The sequence below is a fragment of the Helianthus annuus genome, chromosome 9, assembly GCF_002127325.2.
Source record: "Helianthus annuus cultivar XRQ/B chromosome 9, HanXRQr2.0-SUNRISE, whole genome shotgun sequence".
Taxonomy (NCBI): Eukaryota; Viridiplantae; Streptophyta; class Magnoliopsida; order Asterales; family Asteraceae; genus Helianthus; species Helianthus annuus.
In genome coordinates this window covers 171,393,626-171,407,335 of record NC_035441.2, presented here as the reverse complement: position 1 = coordinate 171,407,335, position 13,710 = coordinate 171,393,626, and positions in this window count along the sequence as shown.

Below are 13,710 nucleotides of genomic sequence, written 5' to 3'. Positions count from 1 at the left end.
AAGCTAAATCCAGCCAAGTGTTCCTTTGGCATGGAAGAAGGGAAGTTTCTAGGCTTCATTGTCACAAACAGCGGTTTCAAGGTGAATCCAGAGAAAGTACAAGCTATAGAACGAATGCCCTCACCGCGAAACATCAAGGAAATGCAACGACTGGCCGGCCGGCTGGCCGCGCTTAATCGTTTTCTCTCCAATCACGCCGCAAAGTCGTATCCCTTCATTAGCACGTTGCGCAACTGTGTGAAGAAACAAGAGTTCAAATGGACCCCGGAAGCCGAAACAGCTTTTCAACAAATGAAAGCATGTCTGATCGAACTCCCTACCCTGACTGCACCATTTGAAAAGGAGCCCCTCGTACTGTACTTGTCCTCCTCGGATAAGGCAGTAGGGTCAGTATTGTTGGTCGACAGAAACGGAGTACAAACCCCGATCTACTATGTCAGCAGGGTACTCACTGACCCAGAAACAAGATATTCCACAATGGAGAAGCTGGTTCTTGCGCTATTACACGCCTCCCGGAGGCTGCGCCGATACTTCACAGGCCATGTGATAACTGTGCTTACAAATTTCCACATTGGCACTATACTACAGAAGCCTGAGACATCAGGCAGGTTGGCAAAATAGGCCATTGAACTGGGCGGCCATAACATCTTGTACAGGCCGCGCCCGGCCATTAAGGGTCAGGTCCTAGCCGACTTCATCACAGAAGTGCCGGCCGATAAAATCAAGGAGTGCGAGCTGATAGAGACTCCCGAGAAAGATACAACAGATGAAACTTGGCTGCTTTACACCGACGGGGCATCAAATGAAGATGGCGCGGGAGCAGGATTGCGCCTGGTGAGCCCAGAGAATCACGAGTTTACTTACGCCATTAAGTTGGACTTCAAAAACACCAACAACGAGGCTGAGTACGAAGCATTTCTGGCAGGCTTACGCCTCGCCATCAAAATGGGAGCCAAAAGCTTGCGCGCACATGTTGACTCACTCCTAATAGCCAGTCAAGTGAATGGCATATACGACGCGAAGGGAGAAATCATGGCTTTGTATCTGGAACAAGCGAAAGAATTGCTCCAACAATTCAAATCCCACAAAGTTATACACATCAATCGCTCCGAAAACAAGCCGGCCGATGCCTTGAGCAAGCTTGCCTCGACCTCCTTTCAACATCTTGCCAAAGATGTAAGGATAGAGGTACTCAAGAATCCATCGGTGCTGCTGTGACAAGTGAACGTGATCGAAACGGGCCAATCTTCATGGATGACCCCGATAATCAAGTACTTGCAAGAGGGGGTACTCCCTGAAAACAAAGCGGAAGCGAGAAAGATCCAAAACAAAGCCCTACAATATGAAATGAACGGCGGTATTCTGTACCGAAAGTCCTTCCTGGGGCCACTACTGCGCTGCGTGGACCCCCAGGATGCGAACTACCTGATAAGGGAAATCCATGAGGGGATCTGAGGTATTCACTCCGGGCCACGGATGGTTGTCGCGAAGATCATGAGCGCCGGTTACTACTGGCCTGGTATGCATGTCGACGCGCTGAAGGAGATCCGCAAATGTGACTCTTGCCAGAGGCACTCTCCAAAAACACTGCGCCCCAAGAACGATCTTATCCCCGTATCCACTGCATGGCCCTTCCAGCAGTGGGGGATTGACATGGTGGGACCCTTCCCGGATGCTCCCGGCGCCGTAAAATTCATCATTGTGGCTGTTGATTACTTCACAAAGTGGGTGGAGGCCAAAGCCCTTGCATCCACCACAGCTATGATTGTGCGCAAGTTCATCTGGGAGCACATCATATGCAGATTTGGCCTCCCGCTCAAGATTGTAACAGACAATGGCACCAACTTTGCATCGGAAGATCTCAAGAAGTGGATGAAGGAGATGAAAATTGAACACACTTTCACATCTGTTGCACACCCCCAAGGCAACGGACAAGTGGAAAGCGTGAACAAATGCATTGTCGAGGGGATAAAGGCCAGATTGGGGACAAGACGACGAGGATGGGTTGATGAGCTCCCGAGCATCTTATGGGCTCATCGAACCATGCCAAAAACAAGTACCGGCGAGACCCCCTTCAGCTTGGTTTATGGCTCAGAGGCGGTTATACCGGCGGAGATTGGCCTACCCTCACCACGCATGACAGCGGTCAACACAGTTGACAATGAAGCGGAAAGACGCCTTGACTTGGACTTGTTAGAAGAAAGACGCGAAATCGAGCGAATCAAAGAGGCCAAGTACAAGACCCAGCTAGAAAGGTACTACAACACAAGGGTCCGTATCTGTACCTTCACCCCAGGGGAATACGTCTTCCGCGACAATGAAGCGTCAAATGCGGAACGTCCAGGAAAGTTGGCACCTAAATGGGAAGGCCCGTACCTGATCCACGAGGTCCTGGGCAAAGGGGCCTACAAGTTACGCACCCTAGATGGCCACATCTTACCACGAACATGGAACGCGCAACAACTGCGCAAATGTTATATGTAACTTACTTCGGCCTTGCGCCCGTTTTTACTTTCCTATGTCGGCTAAACGCCATTACAATTAATGTATGAAGGCCTATGCGCCCATTCCAGACTTAATGAAAACATACGACATGTTCTTCTACGACATTTTTTCGTTACAAATGCATGCTAAACTTTTGATTAGCGCGAAAACACTCCAGCATTTTAAAAATTTGCTGACGAACCGCCTCCAAGGTCCTCCGCAAACAAAGCGCGAGACCGGGCGGTCACTTTTTACTTAAAAAATACTTCCATTTATTCGAGCTAATTTAACCTAAGTTTCGACAGCAATGCAATAATTGCAACGGAAAAAACGAAAACGGTTCATATAATAAGCTTGCGCAACAGCGCAGCATTTACAATCAAGTTGCAAAAGACAATTATAAGGCACAAACGCCTATCAACAACCTATTTAACAACCTATTCTACTCATCGCGTCGATCACCATCATCATCTCCGTCATCCTCACCATCGTCATCGTCACCATCATCATCTCCATCTCCACCATCATCACCAGCTGGTTCATCGGACAGTTCGACGGTAACTGGTGGGTCGAGGACTGCTTTAAGACGCTGGCACCAGTCGTCTTTTTTCAAAGATTCCACAACCAGATCCATGATAGGCAAGGTGAGGTTGTCATACGAGCTTTCAGCATGTGCAAGCGCAGCATCAGCACGTTCAGTCACCGAGCAGTGGCTTACATCAAATTCTTGCCCTAGTATCTGCTCAACGTGACTGGCACATTCCAAATAACCTCCTCGATGACCCACCGCACGCGCCGCATCCGTGAGAGCAGCAACGGCGCGATCGAGCTCGCCAGCATTTAGGATGGAGTTGGCAACCTTTAACAAAAGGAAAGCGTTCAGAACAACCCTTAACCAGAGGGAATCATAAAAAACAGAAGTACAAACTTACAAGCGCTACTCCTCGAGTGCGCATCCATTCAGCCTCCGAGACAAGCGTGTCAACGATTCCTTGAGCCTCGGAGTAGTTGGTTTGAGCCACGTTAAGCGCGGCAGTGCTGACAGCACGCGCCTCCTCAGCCGTAGCAGCCTTAACCCTCTCGGCCTCCAGGTCGATCTCCAACGACTCACATCTGTCGATTTGCTCGTTCAAGCGACGTTTGAGCTCCGCAATCTCAACGTCCTTGGCGCGGAGATCTCTGTCCTTGCTAGACAGCTGCACCTTGGCCTCAGACAACTCAACCTGAAGGCCGACAAAACAACTTAGGCTGGTTTGTTAACAACATAGCCAGAATAAAGGAAAACAAATAAGACTAACCTCCACCTGTTGCTTGGCAGCCTTCTCTCCCTGCGCCTCCTCTACCTTCGATGTCAAATCAGCAACTTTAGCCTCAAGATCAACAATCTTCTGTCAAGCCGCGTAGGCGCGCTCGTTGTCTTGGGCACAAATACGTTTAAACTCGGCCTTCTCTTTGGCCAGTTGCTCTTCAACATTATGAAGTTTCTTTTGCAGGCCTTCGCGGCCCCATTCTTCGGCCTTCTTATCGGCTTCAAACTTGGCTCTCTCCTCATCAAGAGCAGCCTTGGACTTCTCAAACTCAGCAATGCGTTTTAACGAGCGCTCACGATAACCCTCCCAGTCGGCGCGTTCTCTAACCATTGTCCGCCATTCGCGAACTATCTGGTGGTTGGCAGCACGAGCGTTGGCTTCTCCAAGTATAAAGGTGCGATATAACATTTCATGGGGTTTCGCCCTTTGACGGTTGACCTCTGCAGGGGTAAACGAATTCAAAAACCACTCGCGGCAAGGGGCAAATTCATGAAATGTATCTTTTTGCTTTAAGCTCCAAGGGGCTTGGTGAGGAGCATCGCCGCGTTCTTCTTCATTGTAAGTTTTATAGTAGATATCGCCAACGGTGTCCTTCGCCCCAACCACATTTGGGTTATAAACCCCAGCTCCACCAGAGCTCGCGCCGCTAGAGGAGAAACGTCCTGACCCCTTAGGCCCTTGGACGTGCGCGGGGTGGGTAGATTTTGTGACCTCAGGCCCTTGGACATTAACAGGCTGTTCCATAGCCTTCTTCTTTTCTAACTCCTCCAAGGCCCTCTTCTTCGCCGCTTCGGCCAACCTCTCCTGCTCCGCCTTCTGCTTTCTCTCCTCCTCTTTCATTTTCTTCTCCTCCTCCTCCTCCTTCCTCTTCCTCTCTTCTTCATCCTTCCTCTTCTTCTCTGCAACTCTCTTCTTCTCTTCCTCTCTCTTCCGACCCTCCTCCACCTTTCGCTGCGCCTCAGCAGCCTTCGCGGCATCTTGAGCAGCAGTGTCAGTGGACTTGATGGTAATCTTGGGCCTCTTCGCCGCAGCCTCACTGAACGTGACACCCTTCTCAGGGGTCTTCTTCTTGATTTCTGAAAAAATAAAGCAAGTGCATTTAAGCAAAGAGAAAAGTATTAAGAAGAGAAGCGAAGAACATACCAGGAGAAAATTTGTATAACGAGCGCAGCTTGCTCGTTTTCCCAACCGCGGGAATCACAACAGATGTAGGGGCAGAAGCCACACCAGTCGTGGCTTCGCTCCTACCCCTCTTCCGCCCAATAAGCTGGGCACCAGCATCTTCTTCTTCAGCTTCATCATCTTCAGGAAAAGATGGAGTCGCGCCAGCTTCAGGGTTACGAGAACCCGCGCTCCCAGAGCTTTTCGACCCACCAGCACCAGTTTTTCCCTTAGCTGCACGTGACAAGCCTTCAAATGAGTCACTGATGATCACATAATCATCTAAGTCACGTTGACGAAGGCGAAGAGTACCTTTGACAGCAGCAGTTGTCGCGCGACTAGTGCCAGTGCCCTTGCTGGTCACTTCAGGCTCCACCTTCTTCTTCTTCTTCACAGGTTTCTTCTTCTTCTCCTCGGGGTCAATCCCCAGGTCGCGCAATACACCTGCAAAGATTTTAGACCAGGAACTTAGCTCGCCGCTGGAAGAACCTACTGACTCCTCGCTGGAAAGATAGAGAGTCTCTTTCCCAGCGAAAGTCACAAAGCGCAAAGGACGAGGTTTAGGGTATTGCGCACCTTCAGTAGTGGTTGGCGGCGAAGCAAAGGCATCAGCAGCTGGGAACATGAAGTTGCCTTTAATCTGGTCATACCAGCTTTCCTCATCATCGCGCAACGGGCGAACGCCCATGGAGCCACCAAATGTCGAGAAGGCAGCTTGATAGAGTTGCGCTTCTACACATGGAAGTAAGTAAGTAACAATTAAAGCAAACCTACTTGGAAAAAGAACAAAGAAATAACTAACCTTGATCGCCAAGCTTCAACACCGGAACCTCCCTGCTGCTAGGTGACCACTGGTCACTCATCTTCGCTGCGACCAAAACGTTTTCCCCAAACACCCGATTCGGGGTTGGGGTTAGCTGCTGGTACCACAGGGCGTTTTTGGGAATCGGTAGGTCTTCCTTCGGTATTGCCTCGGTCCAGTCCCTAAAGGGCATAGCAATCGGCAAAACCTCCTCCCGGATAAAGAAGAACTTAGGTTTCCAGTCGTGGAAACTCTTCGGTGGGTTTAACAAGATCTTCTTCGCCGCACCACGGCTTGCAAACGAGAAGAAGCCCATCGTCCTCTGCAACTGGTAGAAGGCACGAAACTTATCTACTGATGGCTCAATGCCATGGGAACGGCACAAGAATTCAAAGTGTCGTACCCTAACCATACCGGGTGGGCTCATCTGTGATATATGAAAGTTATAGTGATGAAGAATATGGCCCATAAAGTTGGTCGCCGGCAGCCTGAAGTTACCATGAAGAAAGAAATCTTCATATAGGGTTATGTACCCAGGTGGTGCATCAGCCGCGGTCTGGCCCTGAGCCGGATACCGGGCATCCCACTCCGGTGGGAATCGAAAGCTCCGAACGATCTGTTCAAAGAGCCCCAGATCCCACTTAAGGACAGGAACTGGTCCTTCCTCAGCAGCAACCACTTCCTGATGTTCTTCACTCATCGTCTCAGAAAAGAAATCTGGAAAAAGCTCGAAGAAAAAACTTGAAGATTTGCAGAAATCTTGAAGATGTGAAGAACAAACTTTGAAGATTCAAAGAGAGATTGAGAGAGAATAAGAAGGCAACGAAGAGAAGTGAGAATCTCTCACCTCTCTTCGGATATATATACCCATCGCATTTAATGCGATGGGTAACCGTGCCGCTTTCGCCGCTAGGCTAACCAACGAGAGGCTGCCACGTCAAGCGGAAAACCAGGGGTGACGGTTACCACGCGCGCGTGGGCCTCACTCTCCTGACACGAAGTGCAACCGCCGCAGACGGCATGATGACACCCGTGCCAGAGGTCAACTCAAACGTCGCACTCAACGACTTATCCCACCAACTTGTCAGAAGTTCAAATTTCGAAGTTTCCCGCCATAAAAATTACAAGTAACTTCATGCAAAAGTTACATGAGCCGCGCAAGCTACACGTCACCTCCAATAAACCTGCGCGACTAATCAGACAAACAACAATCCCTAAAGACCTGCATGGGTAACTGCGCAATTGAAAACAACATTTCACACATGCGCCACACCAATCAGGATCAAAAGAACATTTCCCCTATTACACTTCTCTTATTTTTATTAAGTCCAGAGCTCCAACCACTTGCGTTGCGCATGGTGCAGCACTGGACTGGGGGGACTTGAAGGGGTATGGTCCCAAAAAGTCGCGCGGAACCATACTCCTTATTTCAGAAAACTTATAAATACTATCCATGCGCAGCTTACACACGTTGTAGTTTATCCCGCGCAAGGCAAGGCCCACAAGAGGCTCACATATCAGCACTTAGCATAAAACAATGGAACAAATGAGCATACTAACCCCGCGCGGATTAGTTTGCTGTCCAACAAGAGCCACTCAGTAGGGAAGCGCACAGCTACCTACAGTGGTACACAAGGTACAAGTAACAGTAAAAGGAGCCAATGAGCGTTCAGCAGGCTCTGTTCAATCGTGCGCCACGATCGCCTGACGAAAAGTACACAAGGACGCCTACATGGCACCAATCAAGGGGTGGGGACAACTGTCCCACGATCTCCATTTGTCTGCTGATGACAGAAGGACAACAAGGCCGACAACAATGACACGTGGCTCCAATCAAGGTGCGCCAGCACCGACGAGCATCTAGAAGCCACTAAGCGGTCGATGCCAGCAAGGCAAAGAGCATATCCGTTGTGTTGTCCGTTTCTGGCCCAAGGCCCATCAGCCCACAACCTCTTACACCTCTCCGGCTATAAATAGAAACCTTCATTCCTCAGGTTAAACATTCTATTCCCTCTACTCTCACTCTTTACACTTAATTACTCTCAAAGCGGTCGCTTATTCTCACGCCGGAGCCTGGTTAAGAGGGAAACCCCCACATTCCCCTCTTAACGAGTAACGGTGTTTTGTTTTGCAGGATTGTTTACCAAGTCGGAGCTCAAATATCCTTAAGAAGATTAACCATCATGAAAGGAACATAGACCAATCTAATTAACTCCCTAATTAGATCACTGTTTCTTCATGTGTTTAAAATACTTAGTGTTGTTTGAAACACATGTCGACTAATTCTTTTTCATGGTGTGAAAGATCAGAAAAATATAATCCTTTTGTTTGGTTGAAAATATAACTTTTTAGATTCTCTACAATATGTTTTTGTGCGTTTATAGATGGTGACTTGCATTGAAAACGGTAAACAAATTTTTTTTTTTAATGGTAAAATTTGGATAACTGACGGACCATTGGAGTATCATCGTGCCACCAGCGGAACCACCCGATCATATCCATCTCCACTAGACATAATGTCTATACACCAATTCAGGAGGAAACCTAATAAATATAGGAAAAACCCCCGTGTGGGAATCGAACCCAGGACCTATTGGTCCCAAAGTCTTATCTCACCCCTAATATGTCACTAGGCTATAAAGCCATGGACAAAAAGAGTAAACAAAATGCTTTAGAAAGAAATGATTTTGGGTCATGAGTTTGGAAAGATTAATTGGGTGTCCTTTTCTTCTCACACTTGATACTTTTATAGTGAAATGTGAATTCTATAATTATCTTATCTGAATCTGATATATAATATACGTGATCGGTTCAATTATATGTTTTTATATGAATTGTGACAAAAAAATAGTGCCAATGGGTAATCTATAGTTGGATTAGATTGTCAAAATTGATTAAAACGGTTAATATCAGTCTTTGAATCTATATTAGTGTGCAACTCGAGCGCTGGAATCAAATAGCATAGGGCTTGCTATGGTTTCCATAAAATCAAATAGAACCTCTACATGAACTTCGTTGCCATCTCCCGTAGCCAAATGATAAGTGGACAATGTTACGTGTTGTTTGTTTTTTAAGAGGTAAAATTTACGTAGTATGCTGATCACATTTGCAAACATATGTAGTAGAATAGGTGGACCAAACATATGTAGTCTACAAAAAGAATGTTTTTTTTTTGTTTTTTAACGTATGTAGACTTCTAAAATAAGCCGGTGGTGGGTGGTGGACAGTGGTGGTGGGTGGTGGACGGTGGTGATGGTGATGGTGATGGACGGTGGTAGGTAGTGGACAATGGTGATGGACGGTGGTGGTGGTGGTGGTGATGGACGGTGGTGGGTGGTGGACAGTGGTGGTGTTGAACCCTTTGCAAATCCTTAGAAGATCTTAGAAGTGGTTGGGCAAAGTCTGTACCAAGGAGAGCTCGCGCAGACGTTTTTTTAATGAAAAGTCTTCGAAAAAACAAATTGTCTGTAGATGACAATGTCTGTGCGGCACAAACAAAAGAATCTGCGCAGATTTTTTTATAAAAACTAACCACACCTTAGTGTCGCTTCACATTAAGATTGATGCTCTTCTATTATGTATTTATTTATTTATTTATTTATTTATTATTATTTGTAGGACATGGGTCACAACTACAATAAAAATTATATAAATAAAATACTAAACATACTCTATTTATATATTTGGGAAATTGTGGTGCCCGTACCGTATAAAAATCCAAACGAAAATGAATATGAAATACAAACATGTTTAAATAAATTGATTCAAACCATAATCTTTGACAATAGCTTGAATAGCGCCTTCTTGTATGATCCGTTGAGTAGTCTTCAACGAACTCTTGAATCGCTTCTTCTTGTATAATTTGTTGTGTAGGCTTCAACGAGGTCTTCAACCACGTCTTCTGGTACAATAATTTCCTACAAAAAGAACAAACAAGTGTTGACGGTTGTGGCTGAGGCAGGTGTTCAACACATTTCCCTTAAAACAGATTTCGCGCCTCACTTAGACAATGCGTTTATCTCCCAGGATACAACAGCTAAAGCAATCTATAATGCCTGAGAAGGCCGCACGCCCGAGGTTACACTGGGTAAAATTGTAGTATTTAAACTTGTGGAATGGATAAGGAGGCGATGGTAGTGGAAACGAGTAGAAAATACTCCTGTCTATAGTTAGTCTTCAAGTATCCTTTTTTTTCAAGTATTCTTCATGTATATCATGTATTTTTCTTCTAGTAACAAATAAGACACATAACCTACTAATTATACAAGACTTGAGGAGACGTAAGAGTCTCAATTAATTATAGATTTAACACTCTAATAAAAAACTAATCAAATGTCATCAATAAAACTCTATTCAAAAGTTTTACCATATGAAGAGTTTAATATTATTAATTCCAATAAATTAATTTCCATTCACCACATTCTAATTTTTAAAGATTATTATTATTAATTTTTTTTTTGTTAAAAGTTCGCTTAAGACATGTTTGAGCCATTCGTGTGCCATCTAATTCTTTATATATTGACATATGGTTTTTATATATTTTAATTTTAATGAAATATTCCATTTCCTGGTCATTTATAATTAAAAAACTACTTTTTTTGGAGTCATGTTTTGTGGGCTTGATATATATCCTATATATTGCTAAACCTTTTAAATTTATAATAAAATCTTAAGCTATAATAAAAATAATGGAGACAATATATACACATAGAGTAAATATGTAGGGTTCCATACTTCCATTGGCAATGAATGTCAGCGATAAATGGTTAAGTTGGAGGGAGACAAAGGAGTGAGTATGGATCTCTCGTGCAAAACCAAACTCTTTTGTCTTTCAAATGCTTCTTGTGTAATTAACATCATTTTAAGTTAAGTTTAACTCTTAAAATTATTTAATAAGCCAAAAACTTTCCCTTTTAATTTTTTACGATTAGTTTCTTGAAATATTTATTACATCTATATATAATTTCAGCATAAATTTTGGATTTATCATCGTATATACTCCTTGAAAGCCGAAATCACGTTAATCACTACAGATTATAAATCCTCATAGTTAACCTTCAAGTACACGTCGACACATTTCACTCATCGTCTCTTGCATCGGATCTCGTCATTTAAACCAACTTCTCGTTAGGAAAATAAATAAGATAACGAATTGTGTTATGGTCAAAGTTAAGCTTATTATGGTCAAAATCAGTAACATAGTGATTTTTTTTGGCTTTTGGATGGTTCTCAAATTTATAATACTGTTACTTTTAGATACTTGTGATCAAATTATAATTTATGTTATGATCAAATGCGTTTTAACAATACGGTATAATATTTCTTCTCAATTTAAACTCCTAACTTGTTGGTTATGAAGTATACCACTTAGCTAGATATTAATTGGCACCTTTAGTTAGTTTTCAACATGGGAAATATGTAATCATTCCAAATATTTGGCGTTTAAGGTTGACATCCCTATCTACCAACAAAATTATTAATAATATGATTTAGGTTTCACTTTAAACCTTCTAGTAAGAGATTGTGCATCAGTGATTTTGTTTTGTTTTTTTTTTTTTTTTTTTTTTGAAAAGAAAACCAAGCCGAAGACTGAGTCCGGTCAACCAGCGACTTACATAAGATCAAATTTACACTAACTCTCCCAACTTAAAGACCTATATTTGGAACGATTCCTATACCATAAGAACCCAAAGGACTTGATATTTTGAATGATCTCCACCGTGTTAACACTAACTCCACTAAATCGCTTATTATTTCTAGCATCAGTGATTTTGCTAAAAACAAATTGCGCATCACTCTATATAGAATATTATTAATTGATTAAATGATGTGTTAAAAAAAAAGCAAATTACAAACACATGCTCATTATTTCACCCTTTCACTTTATCTTGGCACTTTTGTTTTTTAAAATCATCCAACAAAAAAAGTGTTGTCAGAATTTGAAAAGGAAACACCTTTATGAAAATGAGAAAAAAGAAAAGTTAGTTTGTCGATTTTAGTTACTATAGTAAAGTTAATTAGGGGTGTCACCTTGCCATGAAATGAGATTCTTGCAGGAATAAACACATGAATAACGATGTAAATAAACCATAATCAAAATAACTCAAAGGACCATAAAGATGTCTGGTACTACACCAATATCCAACCAAGAGCAGGGAGTTGGTCCTTTAGCTTATCAACTTAGGCTAAAGCCTAGAGTCCTCAAAAACAAGCGTCTTCAATTTTTTTTCTTTTCACAAATTAGACTTTTTTTTGCCCCATTTTAAACAACGTTTTTAGGCCCAAGATTTAGGATTACTCCAGGAGTCCACACCGTCCGTGCACGCTTCATTCCAAAATCCAAAAGCAGCGTCACAATACACCAACCCTCGTTACTTGTAGCATCTTTTGAGTAACCAATGTGAAAGTGATTGTGGATTGAGAGAAATTAAGGCTAATATTAGAAAAAATTATCGCTATTGTTATTCATTGTCTCAAATCTCAATTGCTGATTTTCTTTATACAAATTCAATAGACCCAGACTTTGTAGTTCACTTAGGGCCTTCAAAAACGTTGAACTGGCCCTGCAAGAACATGAACAAGGTCATGGTTATCAAAATCATTCATGGTCATGGTAGAGTGTATGATTATATAATTTCCAATCTACAAAAACTAGCCACATGAATGTTAGATCGTTTTGGGCATATGCCCAATCTTGAAACCTTTCAAGATATTTTTGTATACGTAGCTCTTGTTATAGATGGCAACACATCCAAAAGAAGACTATAAAAGATGTTCAAAATTAAATTTTTTATTTTGAAACCTCAAAATATAATTATATAAATTGGTAAAGAAAGTAGTAGTATTTATGACAGCGAAAAATAATGGTGGTGTGAATGGGCATGGGACAACATGTCTATTAAAGCAAAGTGTGATTACTTAAAAACTTGAGTTGAGTGGAAAATTAATCGATCGATATTAGTGGAAACACCTTCATTTGGTTCCTAAAAGTATTCTTAATTTGTACTGATTGGTTTACGTTTGATCCTAGAAAGTGATTTATAGATAAGCGTTAAAAGGATTTCTTTAAGGATATTCAGTATGGTATGGGTGAGGGTAGTCCTTGGAGGATGACCCTCCTTTTTAGCGTCACATCATAGTCTTTGGAGGATGTTCCTCTAAGGATGAAACCAAGGAAATGGAGGATGTGCCCACCCCACCCACTTAAATTATTTATTTTTTTTAAACTCATCTACTTTTTTAACATTTAAAAAGATATAAAATAAAATTATTAATATTAAAAACCAAATATTACATAATAAAAACCAAACATTACATAAGTTAAAAAAAAAACATAACCTAAAAAAATAAAAATCCTAAGAAGTACCCCACTTTTTCATGATCTTTTCTTTTATTTTTTTAAACCACTCGCTCTTCTTCGAGATAATTGTCTATATTGGTTGTCATTATTGATGGAGTGTGTGAAACCCGAGTGTTAATGTGCATATTTTGTGTGATTTATTGCCGTTTACGTGATTATATGTTTGGAATATGTGCATTACGAAAGTTTGTGGTTTTGCAGGTCAATCACATAATTCGATGAATTTAAAGTGCTTAAAGATGAAACGGGACAAGCGCAGACCATATTAGAAGAGAGGAAGTGAAAGAAACATCAAATCATCATCAGAATCAATTGGACTTGAAATTGACGGCAGTAGAGGGGAGAAAAGGGTTTTTCAACCGGGGACCGAAGCTATTGAAAATCATCAACCTATCATGAGCGGCTAAATCCCTCGTGGACACTTCGGGTGAATGATTCTTGTAAGACATTTTTAATTCTAGTTTCTGTTTTGTATTGAGATTTGGATTTGTAGACGGGTGACAGCCGACTATTTGTGTGATTATATAATTTGTGTGACAGACAAATCCTGAGTGACAGTCAGAGTTATAATTATGCTTTGAATCCAATTATGC